Source organism: Talpa occidentalis, unplaced genomic scaffold, assembly GCF_014898055.3.
Source record: "Talpa occidentalis isolate TD23 unplaced genomic scaffold, MPIMG_talOcc4v2.1 talOcc4.5, whole genome shotgun sequence".
NCBI classification, from domain to species: domain Eukaryota; kingdom Metazoa; phylum Chordata; class Mammalia; order Eulipotyphla; family Talpidae; genus Talpa; species Talpa occidentalis.
The window spans coordinates 86,219,226-86,240,359 of record NW_023604861.1 but is presented as its reverse complement, the minus strand read 5'-3'; the positions used below and the strand labels follow the sequence as shown (position 1 = coordinate 86,240,359).

The following is a 21,134-nucleotide window of genomic DNA, read 5'->3' as shown; positions in this document are numbered from 1 at the left end:
CTCTCTGCTCAGCAAAACAAACGCTGAACGCTATTTTGGCTTACTGCCTTTTGTTATAGAAGCACAAACATTCACATTTCTTTTGGTTAGTGAAAACAGGTATTGATGTGGGTCTTTCATTCTCGTGAGGTGGTGTAATGTGAACTTGGGAAAATGGGGGATACCTGTAATTGCTAGGTTTTTCTGGATCTAGAGAGGATGGTGGGAGAGAGAGAAAGAGAAATAGATCAGGTCTGTTTTGCATAAAATCCAGCAAGTGACCCAGAAAATCAACTGTCAGGACAGACACATTTCCTGGAAATCCCTTTCATATTTGCAGTCCTTCGCCTGGAGCCCAGGGCCTTTTGCCTAGAGCTTACCACCAGAGATGGGTCATATATTTGTTGATTGGCTGATTGATATAGGTGCTTCCATAAGTCATCCTCAGCCTTCACTTATCTGTTTACTACTTAATCATACCCTGACACACAGGAGGCACTTAGTGAGTGATAAACGAGTCTAGGCATGAAATTCACATGCCAACCCTCAAGATGCTCATGGGCCAGATGGGGGGAAATAAACAAGAACATGGAGCAGTGCAGCACCAGTGCCATTCTGAGAAGATACAGGTGCAGAGGAAGACCCAGCTCAGCCAGGAGTCAGGGAGTGGACGCAGAGGGAAAGGTGACCTCTTCAGAGGAACAACCTCCCTCCAGTGAAAGTGGCCCCATTGGCAGTTCCTTGCTAAGTATAGTAGTAGCATCTGAGGCAGGTGCTGGCTCCGTGTTTAGAGCTTTACCTGCCTTTATCACACTGATCCTGACACCTACCCTCTGAGGTCAGCATGAAGGAAGGAACAAGGGCCCCGTCCACAGCTAATGGCAGACCTGAGATCAAATTCAGATCACTGGACTCAGACCTTTGTCCCCTCCCTGATCCATCCTAGACAGTCTCAGGATGGTTGTAGCATCAGATACCTTTACGAAATGTAGTTTTCAAGGATAGTATGGGTGGCTGTGGGCAGGATGGGAATAGCTATTTCCTCCCCATTTCTCCTTCACCTCTTCCTCTGCCTGATGTCTCAGGCCTTTCCCTAGAAGCTCTCTGTTCGGGGTGCAGCACCTCCTTCTTCCTCCTCTCACCCTGTCTTTGATCAATGGACAGCTTGCACTTTGTCCTCCAAGGTGAGGGGAGGCGGAAATGCAGTTCAACAGAGAAGTAACCATAAACTTGCGAGAGAAAGAATGCTTTCTACAAAACACCTAATGTAATTCAAGCCTCCCCTTTTGCCCTGTGCCCTCCTGCCTGTGTCACTCAGATGGTCAGTAGCTGCAGGGAACAGACTTCAGGGGATCTTGTTTCGGCACAGGGACCCCGATCAAAAGGGTTGCCTAAAGCTGTCTTTCTTGGGCACCTGCACAAACCTGGCTGGCTTGTCCTTTTAAGCATTCATCTTGTCAGGACAAGCCAGGCCACACCACCCAGGGAAAGGGGCAGGTGGGGCCTCTTACTAGTACATGTGTATTATTTTCCTGAGGCGCCCTGTCCTGCGTGCCACTTGGCTAAGCAACCTCTGACAGTGGCTCCTTTCTTTGCTGCAGTGAGATGCCACAGTGAACCTGTAGGCAGGTGAAATGAGCACTGGAAGGGGAGTCAGAGCTGCCTCTTACCCGCTCTGAAGACCTGGCCTCTTGATCTCGCCTCCAGTTGGTTTTGTGGGGCCTGGGAACCTGCCAACGTTAGACTGTGCTGCATCTCAGAGCACAGAACACTGTGAGTATGTGGTAGAAATACAGGAGACAATGACTTGGACATTCAGAATCTGGAAAAGACACAGAATTATGAATTATCAATATCATAATTATCATCTATGGTTGATCCATAATTGATGTGATGCTAGTTATGAGTATTATTATGTGTTCCTGTGGGTGGCCTTCTGTGCTCGCAGAGATAGCTTGGTGAGCTTGGTGTGTCTACTCAGCTCAGACTGTCAAGGTCTAGTGACATCCTTGTGTGCCAGGCACAGTTCTGGGCTCTGGGAGCACAGAAGTGAACAACATAGTCTTCCTGCTCAAAAAGCAAAAATGCAGCAATTTGCTGTCCATCTTTCATTAAAGTCACTTCTCTGAAAGAAGGACAAATGTCTTACTGATTCCCAAGTCAGTATCATCAACCATGAAACCGAGTATCCTGACTGTGGCACCATTCAGTGCTGTGCTAGAGGCAACCACAGAGTGCCTTGGCCACTAAATTTAGCTTGGACGCTATGAGGGTGCAAGGGAACATCCACTAAGGAGGCTGAGATGCAGACATCAGGCTGAGGGGAAAAGTGCATGCTAGGCAGGGGGCTGGTGAGAAGTACATTGTCACCCTGGGCAGCTGTGGTGTGCTCTAAGAAAGGCAGGGAAGGAGGTTTGGTTGGAGAGGAGGGTGGTAGAGCTCTAAACAGGCAAAGTAACCATATCAGGAAGGGCCTTACTGATGAATTTTGGATTTCATTCTGAAGGCACTGGGGAGCTACTGCAGGATTTCACACGAGTGAGTCTCTAGCAATAAGCATTGGAAAGGAATAAGACAGGTGGCAGGAAGACTGGTTAGAGCACCACTGTGGTTTGGAAAGTGGAAAATACCTGGGGTTTGGAGGCAGAAAGACCTCAGTCTACATTCCAGCCCTATAATGTCCTTGTGCAATTGGCACTATTGTTAAAAGTCTCTGAACATCTGTCTTCTCATCTGAAAACAGGGACTCGAATTCCTCCTGATTCCTTGCTGGTATGGGGAGTGTCAGATCTATGTACCTCATATTATAGTGATTCATCCATAATTGATGTGATACTAGTTATGAATATTATTAATATTGTTATTTTTTATCATGCAGGTGAGAAATAATGAGGTTCTAAGACACTGGCAATAGGGGTGGAGAATTGGGCAGGGACTCAAGAAATACTTTGGCAATAAAGTCAACACAATTTAGTGACTGATTGGGTGGGGGAGTAAGGGAGGGGCCGGAATCTAGGATGACTTGGGATTTTGGCCTGGGCAACCAACAGGAAGGATAGTGGCACCTTCATTAGGAAACGTAGAGGAGGGGGAGGGGGAGGGAGAGGAAGGAGGACAGAGCAGTATTTGCAAGAAAAGATAATGAGCTCAGTTTCAAACTGAATTTTTTTTTTATTAAAGATTTATTTATTTATGAGTACAGGCCAGAGGTGTGGGGGCAGGAGGTGGGGGGTGGTAAGAGGATTCACCAGAGACAGAGTGGGGAGCAGAACAGGCAGATCTACTGAAACACACTGCTGGAGGGAGCAGTGGGCGAGACAGGACAGGTCTGTTGCGCCATGTGGGTTGCTCCCTGGCCGCCAGGGATCGAACTCATGCTGCAGTGGCTGCAGGTAGCTTCATAGTGCTGTGTCTTAACCCCTTGCACCACCAGGGAGGCCCCTCAAACTGAATTTGAAGCATCCTAGGGACATCAGGAGACATGTCTAATGGGTAAACAGTGTTGTAGATTTGACATTCATGAGTGAGGTCTCGAAGAAGATTCACATGCAAACTTCTAACAAGAGGTAATGAAGTGATGGCATGGGTCAGCTGCTTGGGTAAGAGGCGGGGGAGAAGAGTTACAGAGGCGAGTGCTCATTGAATTTGTACTGTGTGTTCTAAATGCTCTCTTGTGTATGAGTCCTCTTAGTTCTGTTGCCAGGGAGGACTATTATACTGATTTCACAATGAATAAACTGAGGCACAGAGACAGTAAATAACTTGCTCAAGATCATACAGCTGTGAGGGGCCGAGGATTGTAGCAGGCAGGATCTGGGGCCTGTGCCAGACTGCCTCTGAGCGTGAGGGGCAGTGGGGTGCAGCACTGAGGGAGAGGAGGAAGGGGACCTAATGCAGGCAGCAGGGGAAGGGGCTAGGCAGGGAGGTTAGAGGACTGGAAAGTGGAAGAGGAGGGATTCCAGGAGGGAGGGGACAGGAACAGAGCAAGAGAAGTTCCCACAGAATGGCCACAAACACACTGCATACTAGAAGGAGGATGTCTGTCTTTACTTTCCTTTTCCACACAAATTTGAAATATTTTCCCTCTTGTTCTGGGCAGCTTCCATGTTGATCTTTGGAAATCACCAAAGAAGTCTCTGGTAGGTGTTTCAAATCTTCAGTTTTTATTAGGTGGAGTAGAGAAAAACTCCATACAATGCCCAGAGTCACATGTTAAATCCAGACCATGTCAAATTCATGCACAGGACATCCTCCACTGAACTTGAGTTTACGATACGCTTTGAGAGAACATGATGTATGGAGGTGGGGGAACACTTTTTAAACTCGATGTGAGGGCCTCCCTGGTGGTGCAAGGTGTTGAGACATAACCTACGATGCTGTCCACAGTCCCTGCAGCACAAGTTCAATCCCCGGCCACGGAGCTACCCACATGGTGCGGCAGACCTCTCCTGACTTGCCCGCTGCTCCCCTCGGCAGTGTATTTCAGTCAGTCTGCCTGTTCTGTCCCCAACTCTGTCTCTGGTGAATCCACTCACCCCCCACACCTCTGGCCTGTACCCCAGTTCTTGTATGCATAAATAAACAAATCTTTAAAAATAAATAAACTGGATGTGAGACACCTGATCCTGAGCTGAGAGAAAGGTGGTCAGAAATGAAGGTAAAGCTATAGGAGACAGAGTTCCTTGGTTTTTGTTTGACGTTTTCTGGGGCCACAACCTTCTCCTTAGAGTGACCCTAGATGATTTGACCACTGCCACTTAAGTTCTTTATAATGGAAAATAATGACATTTCCTTATGAATACTTTCTTACCAGGCTCCAAGGACACAGATCCAACAGACCCTAAGAAGCTATATTTTTCTAGAGCCAAAGACATAGCCAAAGCTATATTTTTCTAGAGCTTTTTAATACTTAGGATTTTTTTTTGTTATTCAGAACTGAAGTCTTTGATATCACATGGGGTTAAAAACTTGACTTAAGCAAGAAATTGAGAGGTCCTGACACCTTTGATGCTCACAGCTGCCAACTTCATGTATTTGCCTCAGTTGAAATGGCACCTTTGCTCTTCTTGGGCCCATCTCGGTGAAACGTGCACCTGTACAGAGGGCCTTTATGGGTGGTGGTCACCCAAGAGACAGTGTCCAGAATCAGGAAAGCCACATGGGAAATGGCCTTGAGATATATATTTCTGCAAACAGAGTAGCAATTCAGCTGAATTATTTGCTTGAACTTGAGCTTTGTGTATGAGGAAAAGTGAACAGTGTGTCTTTCAGAAGTCACATTTCAAACTTGAAGGTTTTCTTGAAATCAGAGGAAACAGAAGCAAGGAGGGGTCACTCCATGCAGCCTCCACCCCACCCTGCCCTACCCAGGTCTTTCTTCTGGACATGGGCATAGTGCAGAGGCCTTTGGCTGGGTGTGGGGGTGAATGGACACGCTCCTTGGGAACGGAGGGAAGAAGCTGCAGGAGTCTTGCCCCCCTCACTCCAGCAGTCAAGGAGCAGAGGCTGTCCTTTATTGCTCTGGCCAGAATACTGTACTGGTGAGCACAGATGTGGATTCAAAGATATAACCCTCCACAGAGCTTTATTCCAGTTCCACGGGGACTGATTATGGTCTCATAGGCAAGGGCTATGTAGACATTCCACGTGGATTCCAGAAATGAGTGACTAGGCTGTACACATGCTCCAAATATCCCCATTGAATTGCAGCTAGCTAGCTTTTGAACAAAGGGGGTGTCAGAAAGATCTGAAAGGCAGTAGCTGGTTTGCTCAGAGAGTAACAGCTTTGATACCTAAGATTCTTTCATTTGTATTTGATTTACTAGTAAAATCTTTTTTCATCTAATCATTTGTTCATTGAACAACTGCTGTGCAGCTGGCTCCAGGCCAGGTGAGGGTAATTTAGCAGTGATTCAAAGTCTCAGTTCTTGCCTTCTTAGAGTTCACAGTTGTTAGGGAATTGTCATTTTAAAAAATATACAAGTCCAGGTTATAAACTATGGTGAATGAGATGTTGGAAAAGAGCAGGGTGCTCTAGGAGGGAGAAAGAGAAGACAGGTTAGACTGGGGGGTGTCCGGTGAGGAACTACTGTATAGGACATGCCATTTATTGGTGGGATATCATTTTCAAGAAACAAGGGCCTGACCCTTGGATAGGGCTGAGGGGACAATCCTGGAAGGCTTCATAAGGAGGGGATATTTAAGAAGCACCTTGAAGATTAGTTAGATGTTTTCTTATGTGGAATGGGAGTGCTGGTATTCTGGGTGAAGGGAACTTGATATTCCTGGAGAACTCCCATTCAATGAGGATGGAGGTTTGGCTACAGTTTGGGGTGAGCGATGATCCCAGAGAGACAAACAAGTGCCAGCTAACACACTTAGACTTCATCGTGGAAGTAAGTCACTGGAGGGAATAGTGAGCTACCCAGGTGGCTGTTCTAGAGGAAATTACCAACGGTTCAGCAAACTTTTTCTGGAAGGGACTAGATCATCAATATTTTAAACTTTGTGAGCCCTGAAATCTCTGTTCAGCTCTGCCATTGCAGGTGGAAGCAGCTGTAGCTAATGCTTAATGAATGAACGTGGCTCTGTTCCAGTAAGACTTAGGTACAACAACAGGAAGTGGGCTGGATTGCCCCGTGAGCTGTAGCTCACCAACCTCTGCTCTAGAATGATAGTTCTGGAGGCTCAGGGAAGGTTGGACTGGAGGGTGGAGAGAGACTAGAAGTAGGGAGGTCAGTCAGGAGCCATTGCTTTAATTTGAGAGAACCAAGAAAAGGACAGCCGGGAGAGCTGGTTCATGACATGCTCCAATGTAAAATGACAGTAGAGACAAAGTTGATGGGACTATAGTTGGCTGTTTCTTTAATGGTCAGTGGACTGATTCTTCCCATGAAAGGAGAAAAAACAATCAATGGACATCCTGGGCATGTGACTCAAAGCCATAGACACATTCTGGGAGGTCATTTGCTGGTGACAAGACCCACACTGGGTGTATTACATAGATTACCTCATTTTCGGCATAATTCTTAAGAACACTTCAGAATATTGAGTTTATCAATTAACCTCTGGCATAGCAAAGACTACACCTGTGTTTCAGCTGTAAAGACTGTCAGATGTGGGATTGTATTTCTGCATTTGACAAAGGAGGAACAAAACTCAGACCTGGACTTACTATCTGAGCTGATAATTTGTGTGGTTTCCATGTGGAAAAGACGGAGATGGATGACAAATTAGTGAGTCCCTGACTTGAAGTTCCTGAGACTAAACATTGTTTTATTCACTGCTTAATATAGAGATGTTTGTCAAAGTGACATAATGGTATCAGATAAGGGAAATCTTAAAAGGTTTAAATCTGGAGGTCAAGGTTAGCATCTAAAATGACAAACCTGACAAGTGTCAAAGAATTCAATTCAGCTACCATTCTCAATCAGGTCATCTGTTAACCATGCTGATCATTAATTTGGTGTTTGTCCTGGTTCAGCTAGAGGCTCTCTCTGCAGGGAATTTTTTTTTTTTAAAGGGGTAAGTAACATTGGTTTATAACATTGTAGGGATGTGATTTAGAGATACAAGGTTACACCCTTCAGGTGTATGTGACCACACCACACACCTGTCAAGACACCCACAATCCTCCACCACAGTCCATTGTGCCCACTGCTACTTTACGCACCTCCTTCCCCCTTCTCTTTTGTAGCCTTAATTTTATAGTCAGAGTTCAAGGGGTAGTTATTGGTTTGGTTGTATCTCTTTGTTTTGTTTTTCTATATTCCACACCACCAGTGCACTGAATATTTGAAACAGGACTTTAGAGATAGAGAAATATCTAAGAATAACTAAGTTATATTATGGGTACAGCAGTCCTCAGTGAAACCTGCTAGCCAGGGTTGGGTCACATGGTAACTGGAATGGCAAAATGTCCATGACTGATGTGATAATGCATAAGCCATGCCTTAGGCTGGGGAGGATGACACACAAGAAGAGGGAAGAATGTGTGTTGGAGAGCTGTCTGCCATAGTTGTTGAGTCGATCAGTTATGACTTCCTACCTGTATTAGGGTCCTACAGTTGCCTAGTAACAAGGTAATATAAACTGGAACAACAGAAGAGACAGAGGCCAGAAAATGTATCAGTAGGCTATGCCCATTCTGAAGGCCCCAGGGAAGATTTTGTTCCAGGTTTCTCCCCTGGCTTCTGATAGTTTTAGGCATTACTCTCTTCTCCCTGTGACTCTTCACATCATCTTCTCCATGTGTATCTGTGTCCAAATTTCTCCTTTTCTATAAGATCAGTCATATTGAATGTAGGTCCATCCTGATGACCTCATCTTAACTTGATTAAATCTGCAGACCTTATTTCCAAATAAGTTCACATTCTGTGGTACCTGGGGTTAGGACTTCACCTTATCTTTTTTTTGAGGGACAGAATTCAATGCACAACACAGCACTTTTCTAAGAAGAATTCAGGATCACTTCCTTAGACGGAGGTGCTGAACTCAGTCCAGAGCTACTCCCAGGCATCTTTATCCCAGGCACCCACCCCTTCTCTTAGCTCCCTTTGGGAACAACACTCCCAAAGAGATGAACTGAGGCTTACTAGGATATACACTAGTTATACTTCCTAACTAGGATATACACTAGTTCCCCCTTATCCGCCAAGGATGGGGGATGCCTGAAATCACAGACAGAACTGAGCTCTAGAAACACTGTTTTTTCTATATACACAGACCTATGGTGAAGTCTATAAATTAGGTATGGCAAGAGATTACCAGCAATAACTAATAGAACTAGAACAATTGTAACAATATACTATAATAAAAGTTATAAAAGTTTCTTGCTCTCAAAATCTCTTGTTATACATATTTTCAGGCCATGGTTGACTGGGGGTAATGGAAACCATGACCAAGGGGCCACTACTACAGTGGTAATAGAATGCCGTGTTAATTGGTGCTTAATTAGTAAATAAGTGAATGAATGATTCTGACTCTCCGCCACTGTTCTCCTATTCTTCTCCCCAAAATCATATGTCTGGTCACCCCTTCCACAAGTCCAGAGGCCTCACTGCTCATGACATTCTTTCTGTTATGCCAACACCTCAGCCGTGTGGCATCAGGGGTCAGTGGTCACCTGTGGCTCCCGCTGGCCATCATCTCCTTGGCCTGTCTTGCTTCACCCAAAGAAAGGCCTGCTTACTTGTCTGTAGGAGGATGTTTCTCCTAAGGAAGCTCAGCTTCCTCCCTGGCCTGCCCTCTCTTCCCATCTCCCAGTTCTAGGAGCAGGGGACACACCTGCCATGTTGATGACTTCAGAAGCCTCAACTACCTGGGAGTATGCCTGACACACACCAACTCTCATCTAGTTTCCCTTTTTCTAACCAAAATGATCTTTTTTTTTAACCCTTTCCTGCTTGATGGTTGGGTATCTCCTGTATATTAAATGACACTGATTTAAAAAAAAAATATTAGCTTTAAAACTACTCCAATGAAATCATAGGGATGATCAGTGTGTGAAACAGAAGAAATTAACATTTTGTTATATGTATTACCATTTTGATAGTCCTAGTCTATAAAATACAGTTATTAATGAAAACATGAAACCTGTCATGATGAATATAAAAATTTGAAATTGAGCATTTGGGGTGACAGTGTAGTCCCATGACATCCTCGCTGTTATGCACCCATCCTGGATTTTGTTTTGGCCCTACAACCTTGAGAAAATTGCAATTGCTAGACATTGGAAAATGATAGCACTTTTAAATAGGACATCTTGAGAATTCTGGTTATTCTGATTAAAATGAACCAGAAACTTGAGAAAAGAATATAGGAAAATTTGGGTTTTAATGTTGACTAGCACTGTGTAACAACTGTTTACATTCCTTGATTATAGGGATATAATTGAAAGAAGTAGATAAGAAGACTCTTCAACCAATTTATATCTTTGTCTAAAAGCACTTCTCCAAATTATATCATGCCATTATGAGATAATATGTTATTATAATTTTTTTTCAGAAACTTCCATGCCTGTTTCCCTCTACAAGTAACACAGAAAAAAAAAAAGAAAGAAAGAAAAGAAAAAACAAAAAACATTTTCAGTTCAAACTTCAGTTGTTATTTTCATCACTGACACTTTTCTGGCTAAAGGAAGAACAGTAAGAACATAGCCTTGCCATACTGAGTTGGTCTTGTTTAGTGTTTTAAAAGCCTGCCAGGCACTCTAAGATTAACATAAGCACTGAAACTACCAATCACACTCACCATGGTGCAGCATGTTATGTGACCACTTATTATTGTACAGTTTACTGTTACATCTTTATATGAACACACACTCAATGGCGATCCCTGAGCCTTGCCTGGCATTTCATTAAGCATGGGGCACATCAGCCAGGGTGGTGGTGAATTACTTGCTCATACAATTTTACAGCATGAGAAGACTTGCTTGGATCTGCTTGTTAAAAGACATTTTTGGAAGTATCGAGTTGCTAATTAATGACATATCTACATGTGTTCAAATATATTCACGGTTTAGGCAAGAGAACCATTGTTCACATTTGGCAAATCACATTTGAATCTGTTTTGAGTGAAAAGGTTTTTTTTTAAATGTAATTTGAATCAAGTTTTTGTAGAACCCTTGAAACAAATGAATCGAACTCTATTGTCTTGGATTAAGGTGTAAGGCTGTTGTGGCTTTGGGGGAGCTGCAGAGATGGCCTGTAGCTGTTAGATAAATGTCTTTCCAGCTGAGGGTTTTTCACCTCTCAGGTGCTCAGTGGCTTAGCTGCATGGAATTAAATTGAATTGGCACAGAACAGGTCCTGTGGGGCTGTTGGACCAGCTCCCCCTGGCGAGGAGCCTCCAGGAAGGTCCCAGGTGGAAGTTGCTCTCTTCTCCAAGGGAGGCTGGCATACCCCTACCTAGAATTTTCCTTTCCTTCAGCTGTCTGAGGGACTGCCCTGGGCCTGCAGACTCACCATAGCCAGAAGTACTGATTCCCTCCTCCAATTTCCTCAGGATTCCTGTGCTTACGCTCTGGTTTAAATTATTGTAATAAACTTCAAAGTTAGTATGGGACTGGGAGGTCAAAATAGAAAAGACCCAGATGACCAGAAATGCTTCTTGTTGCTATTTGCATGTTCCTTGGTTGGTTGTTACTTCTGCTAGTTCTTCACATTTGGGGATACCTTTGATATATTGGACTTCCAAGGCCCCGATAGTGGCAGACTAAAGCCTTTGCTTGAGAAATACTGGCTGGGAATAAAATGGCAATGGGCCACCTTTTTTAATGGCCTGAACTAAGGTCCAGCGAATCTGTCAGCATGTCTTGTCCTACTTGCATTTCTAGGGAGAAAGCCCCACAGGGTCGGTCGGTACCATTCAGTGTATCAGTCAGTGTGGTTGGCCGACAGGGCTGAAATTCTTTCAAGCCCAGCGTGCTACAAATGCTGTTATTCTGATGACTTCCTGCAGCCTCTGTGACAGTGTCTTTCTCTAGCTGTCACTGGCCGGCTCGTTTTCTCTGGGATTCAGTCTTGGGCCTTTTCCTTTATATTTAGTTGTCTTTGTTGATCAGGGTTACCTCATGTGTTTTCATACTTCCCAAGTGTCTTTAATTATCACTTCAGCATCACAGTATGACTCCAGTCTTTCTTTTCAAAGTTACTCCCCTAAACGTCTTTATATTTCTTACAAGATGGCCCAGCTCTAAGTTTTTGGGTCTCCCTGTGCCTCCTTCATGAGGGAGAATCTGATATAAGGCCCCGATACTTAAAGAACTTATAGACTAATCCAAAAATATTAAAAAACACACATACTTTTACTATATGCCAAAGAATGGCATTTTCCCAGGTTTCTGTGAGTCCAGAGGTGGGAGCAGTTATGTATGCAGGGGAGGAACAAAGAATATTCTTGCAGGAGGTGATGTGACATGGCCCTTGAAGGATGGATAGGGCTCAGAAACACAATGGTGCACAGAAGTGCATTCAGCAGAGCAAAATCCAGAGCTAGAACTGGGTGGGAATGTAAGGGAGTTACTTCACTTGCATGGACATGGGGCTACGCTGGAAAGGGAGGCTGCGAAGAACCATGAAGCAGGCTCACATTTGAATGTTACTCTGCAGGTGATGTGGGTCCGCTGATGGTTTTAGAACTGGGGAGTGGTGTTTTTAGGATGCTCCTTCTGCATGTTCAGCCTGGTGTCGAGTATTGAGTTTGGAGGAGAAGAAAGAGGAAGAACTCCTCAATTAGACAAGTGGCAGTAGGAATGGAGAATTAGCAGAGATATGAGGTAGCCTTTTCAGGGTAGTAGAGAGGAAGGGTCCATGTTGACCCCCAAGTTTGAGCATGAGTCCCTGGAGGACTCAGACTGTTAGGAATACTATAGAGAAAAGAGAAGGTGGGCTGGTGGGGTGGGAATGAATGTGTACACATTGGACTGGAGGCATCTCTGGGAAATCCAGCTGGAGATTCTAATCCCCCCTCATCCAATGTCAGCACTGGCTGGACTTTTCAGGTCAGGAAGGTCTGGGCCCCTCCCCCATTCCAGCCCTGGCATGGTACCCAGATTTATCTGATCTGAGGCAGGAACCATGAGGCTCCTCTCACCCCATGGGCATAGGTGCTGGGGCCTTGGTTCCTGATGGCTGACCTCAGGCTGATGACGAGAACCTTGCTGCCCACCACCAACCCATGTGCTCTGCCTCACATTTTTGCTTGTCTTCTTTTCAAATTCTTGTCAACTCTCTGACATTCTCAATCATATAGGGACAGAAAACCCTGCCCTCAGTTTGTGCCAGGGTCCTGATATCCATGGACAGAATCCAATGGTTAAAAGTTAGGCTTTAAAGGTAATTTCCTGGTTCTCTGTCTCTTTCATCAAGCAGTGGGATGCTCTGGCTTCTAGTCATGGACCATTTCTTAGGCCCATAGGGTTGTCTCAACTCTTCTGTCTGCAGGACCTGGTCTTCTGTGCCTGTGTCATTCTCAGGGATGGCCCTGACCCTCTCCCTGCTCCCAGGTGCTGCTTCTAGTCCAAAGTGTACCTCACCAGTGACTGCAGGAAGCATGAGGTATCCGCAGGGGCTCACACTGCACCCTGCACTCAGCTGGGACCTCTGATGAAAGCATCCTGCATCCTGCCTCTCAGGTTTCCACCATCCCTTTGGATTCTCCCTCCCTCTATCCCTCACAACTGGACACCTGGCTTTCACTCAGTACTGGAGGCTTTGGACTGCCAGTGCTGGTCTCACCTATCTTGGCTGCTTTGGCTGCAGGGTATACTGTGTTCTGACAGTGGCACATCCATTTCCATGGGTGCTTCCTTTGTGTTTATGGTTTGGGGACTGCAGAAATAAACCAAAGCTGGGGAGAGATCCAGGAGTGTCTAGCGCCTCTGTGACTTATTTAGTCAAACATCTTCAATCGCTTTCTTCTCATTCTGAAGACTTCACATAATTAAAACCGTTCTTGGCCAACACTACATAAATGTTGCACATGCTGCTTGAATTACTGTGCAATCTTACTCCAGTGTGGCTTTCTCAGAGATTAATATTTCACTGAAATGATTCCTCTGGGTAGGCTGAAGCCAGCAGCTGTGGAAACTCAACATTTGCTTTGTACAATGAAACTTTAGGACATTCTCAGATATGTGCTCATTTGGAAAAGAAATAAGCATTCTTGCCGGTTTGTTTGACATGAAGCAAATATTGTTTCTATATATTCAGATAGAAAGTGATGAAAAATGTCATTCTAAATGCCCATTGTATAAATTGGTGCATCGATGTCAGAATTACAATTTGCTGAGCACCTACTACATCGCAGGCATCTTATGTGTTCTGAGTCTTCACCAACAACCTGTGAATATGTCAGAACTGGGCTTCTTTGCCTTCTGACATGTGCTCTGCTACGGGTGGAAGGTGCTGATCTGGGGGCTGCCTTTCTCAGACTCAAGGCTGCCCTGGCTTCCACAGCCTGTGCAGACAGTGGGGTAGGCTGGAGGATAGAAATACACCATTAAGGGGAGCAGTAGGTGAGACAGGAGAGGTCTGCTGTGCCATGTGGGTAGCTCTCTGGCTGGGGATCTAACTCAGGCCATAGCTGTGATAGCTCTGAGACTTAGCCCTAGGCCACCAGGGAGGCCCTTATGACTATTCTTTATTTTACCCATTCTGATAGGTAGTGGCATCTCATTGGGGTTTTAGTTTGCATTTTCCTAGTGATAATGATGTTGAATATCTTTTCTTAAGTTTATTTGCTATCTGTATACCTTACCTGGAGAAATGTCTTTTCATGACTTTGTCCATATTGCAAATGGAAGATATGCCTTTTTACTACTGAGTTGTGAGAGCTTTTTATATATTCTAAATACTAGTCACAAAAGGGAAAGTGAAAGGTGGTTGAAGCATTGATGGAATAATGTCTGATAGGAAGGAGGAAGGGATTTCATGAAAAGCACAGGAGACAGGAAGGAGGGAGCTATGGATCAGATGGAAGAGGTTCCTGTAGGCTGACCTCGATTGTCTCTGGGATGATGGGAAGTATAGGAGAAGGGAGGCTAGAAAAGGGAGCTGGATGAAAGAGGTAGAGATTGGGTGCATTTTCTCTTGGAAATGAGGTGAGATGGCATGTAGGACATCCTAACAACACAAGCGCCTCACAGAGGATGCACTGATGCTAACAGGAAGAAGGGCAGATGAGAGCTGGAGTGATCTTGTGGCTAGGCCTGGGTGTGGTGGGAGAGCAGCAGAAAGTGCAGGTGAGAGGCGAGGTAAGGTACTTACAGAAGCCAGGCTGTAGAGAGAGCAGTGAGTGTGGGTAAGACTTACAAACTGGGTGGGCTAGAGAGTATAAGCAGCCTAAGGGCTCAGAGGGGTGGGAGAGCATATTTACTTTGATTCCAGGAGTATGAAAGTGAGAGAAGTAGAGTGGAAAGTTCTGGTTGGAGAGTCAATTTCTGGGGGTGAGTCATTCATCCAGCAGTCCCTCAACATCAGCTTTGTGGGAGACTCTGGGAACACAGGAGGGAAGTGCTCCCTGCCCTTAAGGAGCTCACAGCCCAGACTGCAGAGGCGGCACTTTTCCAGGTCGGGATATGTCCCTGGAAACGGTTTGCTGAAGGGCTGCCAGGGACGGCTGTTGGAGCAAAGGAAGCCAAGCAGCTGGCAAGCTAACACGCTGGATGTGTCACCTGCAGGTGTTTATCAGTCCTGCAGAGAAATCCAGGGCTTCTCTGTGCTCAGTCATTTCTCTAGAGTCACATGTATCCTCTCCCTGTCCTGTGATGTGGGAGCTGTTTTTCCATTGAAGCCTTTGGAGCCCAGACTCTGACCACGATGGGGTCAGTTCGTGTGTGTGGTTTTCAGTGCTGCAGCATGGAGGGTGAGCAGACAGACCTGCTACCACACCAGTCATGTGATTCAAATTTCCTTTTCTTTTATGCCTCTATTTCCTTTGCCAGTAAATGGATATAGGAAGATGCTACAAATCCTTTGCGAGGCAGGAGCACTGGGATAACTACCTGTCGTGATGTAGGTAAATAGGCTGCTGCAGGCATCGGCAGGAAGCAGTGACTTGGGCAAGTGTGCATGTGTGGAGCAGGCACACTCTGCTGCTGGCGCTCTGTGGCTGATTTCACACTTTCTACACACTTCTAGATGAGGCTTGCAACAGAAGGGACTCACGTGGGTCCCTGCCTCCCAGGGGCCCCCAGCGAGTCCCCTCACTGGCTCTGAGTGTAGTTGAGATTTCCGGAAGGAAGGTACAGTTTGTGGGAATCCACGTCAGCTGCCGGTTTTCAGGCCCACACGGAGCAGTGTGGGACTTCATTTCATCACCCATCTGGGCACTGCTCTCTGAGAAGCAAAGTCCCTCCTTTCCTGTTCCAAAGAGGTGGGGCTGCAAACTTCACCAGGGCAGTGGAGACACATCCCACTGGAGCTGTTTTCTGGGTCTTGGCTGACAAAAGGGAAGAGGAAGCACGCGTCTTTGATCTTTTACCCCGCGCTTCCCTTTCTGCTGTGACTGGGGAGGTTGGGTTCTTCAGCCGTCTGGTTCAAATTCCACATTAAATACTGGCGATGGACCTTATTCTCTCAGGGGATGCTATTCCATAGCTTTAGGGGTCCAGACAAACACCACTGGGGCTTCTCTGCTAAGCAGTCTATGAAGACACCAGGGTGCAACCTCACGGGCACCTGATGGCGCTTTAGTTTTGGTTTATTTTTAAATTTTGGTTTATGTGTCACTTCTCTGTTGTTTCAGAGTCCGAGAAGACAATTGGGCCGAACCAGTGTCAGAACTTCCACTGCCTGACACCAGCACCATCAGGGATGAACCGTCCTCACCCGATTCTCCTCTGCTCTTGACAGCTCACCTCTCCTCAGGTAGCTAAAAGGATAATATTTCTTACACCCTCTGCATATTATGTAATGAGACAGTAGTCTCCTGCATGGGGTTCTGCATACCAGGGATGTCACAGCTACTGCTGAAATATAAGATGAAATGTACTCTACCAGACACCTTTCATTTTATGTATTGGTGACTCCGCTCACTGTCAATGGGTGGACTCAAGGTTCCAGAACATATGAATTAACTGCACTAGGAACAAAGATACTTCTAAAATGGAACCATTGAAGGAGCAAACAATGGATGTGATTAACCATTTAGTCTAAGGGGTGGTGTTCCAGGGTAGGGTGTAGGGCACCCCAGGATCCCCAAACCTGCCTTCTGTAAATGGGTTCTGTCATCCACCACATCAAGGCAAAACATACTCTAGTGCTAAGACCTTCAATGGAAAAGAACTTTAATACAATCAAGAGAAAGAGAGAAAGAATATAGTTTCCACGTCATACCCTTCCTCTCGTGGGTAAATGCCCAGCTAAACAGGGTTGGTCCAAAGCTGGGCAGCTGAGGCCCAAATCTTAACAAAAAGTCTAAGGAAACTTCTGGTGGGGACCCATTGGAAAGGGGCAGAAGGGGCCAGGCAAGTTTGGGACAAAAGGAACAAAATCAAAATGTAAGTCAAGGTAAAAGCTGCCATTGTCAGCCACCTGATGGGTCACTCATCCAAGTCTCTGTCTCTTCCAAGCGTCTCATTCTGGGTCCCCCAAGTCTCTGGTGCAAGTCAAAGGCCAAGAAGCAAGTTCAGCTTTTTCACCTGTCTCTCTGTTTCATGTGCCTCCTCCAGGTCTTCCTCCTTGATTCTTCCTTCCTTCTCCCAGTTCTCTCTAGCTTCTCCTCCCTGCCCAGCTCCACCCTTCCTTGGGTGGGTCGGGGAACCTGGCACCTCCCTTTTCCCTGAGGATTACCTTATTGAAGTGGCATTCTTAGGTCATTATCTACACCAGGGGACAAGTGTGGGTTCAGGAAAGCAAAATTTGGGGATGTAAGTGATAGTAGCTATGTCTTTTCAGTTGTGCTGCAGTTTGTCAGGTGGAGGAGCTTTGGGTCAAGGATAAAAGATGTCAGAGAGTAATATTTGTAAGAATTGGTAGGTGCTATGCAGAGAGAGTGTGTAGGGTGACAGGTCAAGAGTGTTCTGTAGACATGATTTTAACCTAGAATGGTGTGGGGTTAATCCAGTGTGTTATCACTGGGAGAAAGGCCTGGCTTTGAAAATATACCACTTATTAGTCACAATTTTGTCTTCATCCAGAGAATCCCCATGGTTTACTTGTGTAGAAGAGGAAGTGATCTAGATTTTGTGCCAACTGGCTCTCTGGTTATGAATTAATACACTGGTATTGGTTGACATTGTATTCTCTTGAGGGCTGGATTCACATGACCTGTTCTCGCAGATCCATTGCCTTTGGTCACTGGGAACACTGAGCTGCCCATCCAGGATATGGACCTGTGGGGTCCTGGTGTCAGGCCACCCCCACTCTGACACCTCTCAGACTATATTAGTGATCCCCCTGAGGTTCATAAACACTGAGAATAGTGTAAGTGATCAACACATTAATGACGTTTGTTCTAGAACAGCGTTTTTCAATCTCAGTACACTGACATTTTGGACCAGATAGACCTCTGGTTGTGGGATGTTTAGCAGTCTACTTGCTCTCCACCCACTTGATGCCCAATATCAACTCTCACCGCATTTGTGACAACTAAAAACATCTCGATATTGCCAAATGGGGGGCACACTGCCCAAGGTTGATAATCACTATTTGAGGAACTAGCCAGTGATAAGGCACTTCCTTGAGGAACAGCACAGAATTGCACTTGTCTGTAGATGAGCGCACCATGCCCCTCACCCTTATATACACACATACATACACACAGAGTTGTTATGAGGAATTGACTCACACGATTGAGAAGTCCCAGGATTTGCCATCTGTAAACTGGAGACCCAGGAAAGCTGTGATATATTCAGCCTAAGTATGAAGGCCTGCGAGCTGGGGGGCTGACGGTCTAAATCCCAAGTGGAGAGCTGGAGAAGAGAGAAGATGAGATGTCTAAGCTCAAATAGTGAGGCAGGAAACAGGCAAATTCCTCTTTCCTCCAACTCTGTTCTTTTCAGGCCTTCAATGGATTGGATGATGCCCTGCTTACTGGGGGGGTTAGGGGAGACGGGTGTCTGCTTTAGCGAGTCCACTAATTCAAATGCTAATTTCATCTGGAAACACCTTCACAGATATACACAGAAATAATATTTAATCTGGGTAGCCTGTGGCCAGTCAAGCTAACTCATAAAACTAACCATCACAGTAGAAGATGCAGAAATGTAAACCACCATGATGGAAAGTGTCCAGAGCTACCTGAAGCTGGTCCACCCCTCCAAGGGATGCCAGAGGGTAAAGGATTGGAGAACAGCATTTGAGTCAGTTCTTTTCTCCCCTAACTTTAGCAGCCTTCGTCTCCCTGTACCTGCACTGACTGACTCTCCTCTGCTGAGTCCTGAGCATCTTGGTGTCTTCACTAACCTGAAGAACTGACTGTGTGGCAGGGCCAGTAAGGACTTGCCTTCCTACCCTACATCAGATTTAAAAAGGAGACACTACATGAAATTCCTCCTGGGCCTGTGGTCTTTCAGTGTCTTAGCGCTTGGGCCCATGGGGCTCACAGGTCAGGTAGATGATTTTGCAAATTCTATGAAGCATCTTGTCAAATTCACATTTGATTCAGAGGGCCTAGGGTGGTGCCCAAGATCATGCTGATCTAACAAGCTGCCCAGTGACAGCTATGCCGCCGCCCCCTTGAACCATGTATTTTGAATAGTGAGAATCCAGGCTAGGGACCTGCAGACAATGCCTGAGCCAAATTGGGTCCACCACCTATTTCTGAAAATAAAGTTTTATTGGAATTCAGCCACACATTCATTTACATTGTACCTGTTAACTTTTGTACCACAGTGGTAAAGCTGAATAGTTGAAACAGATTATATGATTCCAAGAGCCTGAAATGTCTGCTCTCTAGCCCTTATGGAGAGGGTGCACTGACCCCTGGTCTAGGCTAACTTACCCACATGGACCAGGGGGTTCTTCCTGGACACTCTTGAGGATGTTGTCTTTCCTCAACCTTCACCTTTTTTGTCCCTATACCTCTTGCCTCTGGCTCCTGCCCTCCTCTCTGTCTGTGCCTGGGGCATAGGGAGACTTGTGAGAAGAATTTCTGTGCCCCAGTACAGCTTCCATCCTGCAGCTGGTTCTGTTAGAGTTCTGTTCTTCTGGGCACTCCACCCAGAACCAGTCAGCTCTGTGATCTGTTTAATCTTCAAGGCGGCTCACCCTCAGACCTGTCCAGAATTACCCTCTGAGACTAATGAACAAAACTCGGGCCTAATTGCTCTCTTTGTCTAGCCAGCCAGTATTTACTAAGACCTTCATTCATCAGGCACCATGCTAGGTGCTTAGGGTAACAAGATGCCTCTTCACTGTATAAGACAAACATGTAAACTGATGATTCCATTTACAATATCATAGGTATCATATTAGAAGAATACTTACCTTTTAAAAAAACCTGAAGAATTGGGGGCTTTACTATGGTAAACATTTTTTCAAATTGTTATAGAGCAACCCCAATATTAAACGGGTTCCTGGCTGTGGGTCCTCACCCGCGCTTTAAAGGGACTTACGAATACTCTACTACAGACACACACAAAAGGGTTAATAAAAGGTTTATTTACAAGAGAAAAAGAAATAAGGAAAATGTACAACTCAGGGAGAAAATAGGGAAATAAAGTCTTTAATGCGTCCTACCCGATCCCACGACCTGGAAACCCAAAGTCACTCTCAGAGCTGGCCGGACGCTGCGAGCTGGCCGAGAGCCCAAAAATGGGGGATCCCCAAAGCCCACGTGTCTGCCTTTTGTATCCACCTGGCTGCTTACCCCACCCTCAGGTCCCAGCCACCTTCCCTTTGGTGGTGATGGGATTTGGAGTTCCCAGTGTCTTTGGCTTTGACCTGGGGTGGGGGTGGAGTCCACAAAGCCTATATGGATTTGCTTTGGGACATCTTTTTCCCCCTAACAAAATCATGAATTTTTATTATATTTTCACAAAACCCTTTCTGTATTTATTGACTTATTGACATAAGTTTTTCTTATTAATTGACAAATTAATAATATGTTAAAATTGTTTACTGTCCAACTGGTAATAAATGAGATAGCATCTTTCATTTAAAATAAAGCCATATTCATGGATATAAATTCAAATTTTGTGGACTTTAATTTTAATATCACTTTAGCTCTTCAAACTGCTACCATTCTTGTTAGTTTAAAAAGAATATTTAATTTCAACATTCTTTAAATGAAGTAGCCTTCAAAGTTCACTGCTATGCCATAGCAAGACCTTATTTTTATTACTATTATTATTTCAAACTGTGGTAAAAGCAGATAAAGGTTTAGGTGTACAGCGCAGTGGCATTAGGCACATTCACACTCTTGCGAAACCCAGCCACCCTCATCTCTAGAACACCTTTGTCTGCCAAACTGAAACTTTGTCCCCTGTACCCATTAAAGGGTGGCTTTCCCTTCTCTCCTCCCCCATGCCTGACAGTCACCACACTCCCTCCTACCCCTAGGAATCTGAATACTATTTCATGTAAGTGGGATCAGAGAGTTAACTTCTTTTTGTGATTGGTTTATTTCATTCAGTTTAATGTCCTCAAGATTCCTTCCTTCTTAAGACTCAGTAAAATTCCATTGTGTTTATCTGCCACATTTTATTTTTC

At 45.2% G+C, this 21,134-nt stretch overlaps 1 protein-coding gene across 9 annotated transcripts in view; it reads left to right on the top strand.

Annotated features, from left to right (window-relative positions):
• EVA1A (eva-1 homolog A, regulator of programmed cell death) overlaps positions 1-21,134 on the top strand; it is a 49,790-nt gene that overhangs the window by 10,300 nt on the left and 18,356 nt on the right. For 5 of the 9 annotated variants that reach the window (XM_054701757.1, XM_037527703.2, XM_054701756.1 and 2 more), the window contains 2 exons: positions 1,581-1,752; positions 16,228-16,349. The gene's annotated coding sequence lies outside the window, so the exon portion shown is untranslated. The remainder of the gene's footprint in view (positions 1-1,580; positions 1,753-16,227; positions 16,350-21,134) is intronic. The other 4 variants (XM_037527705.2, XM_037527707.2, XM_037527706.2 and 1 more) reach the window with 1 other exon arrangement.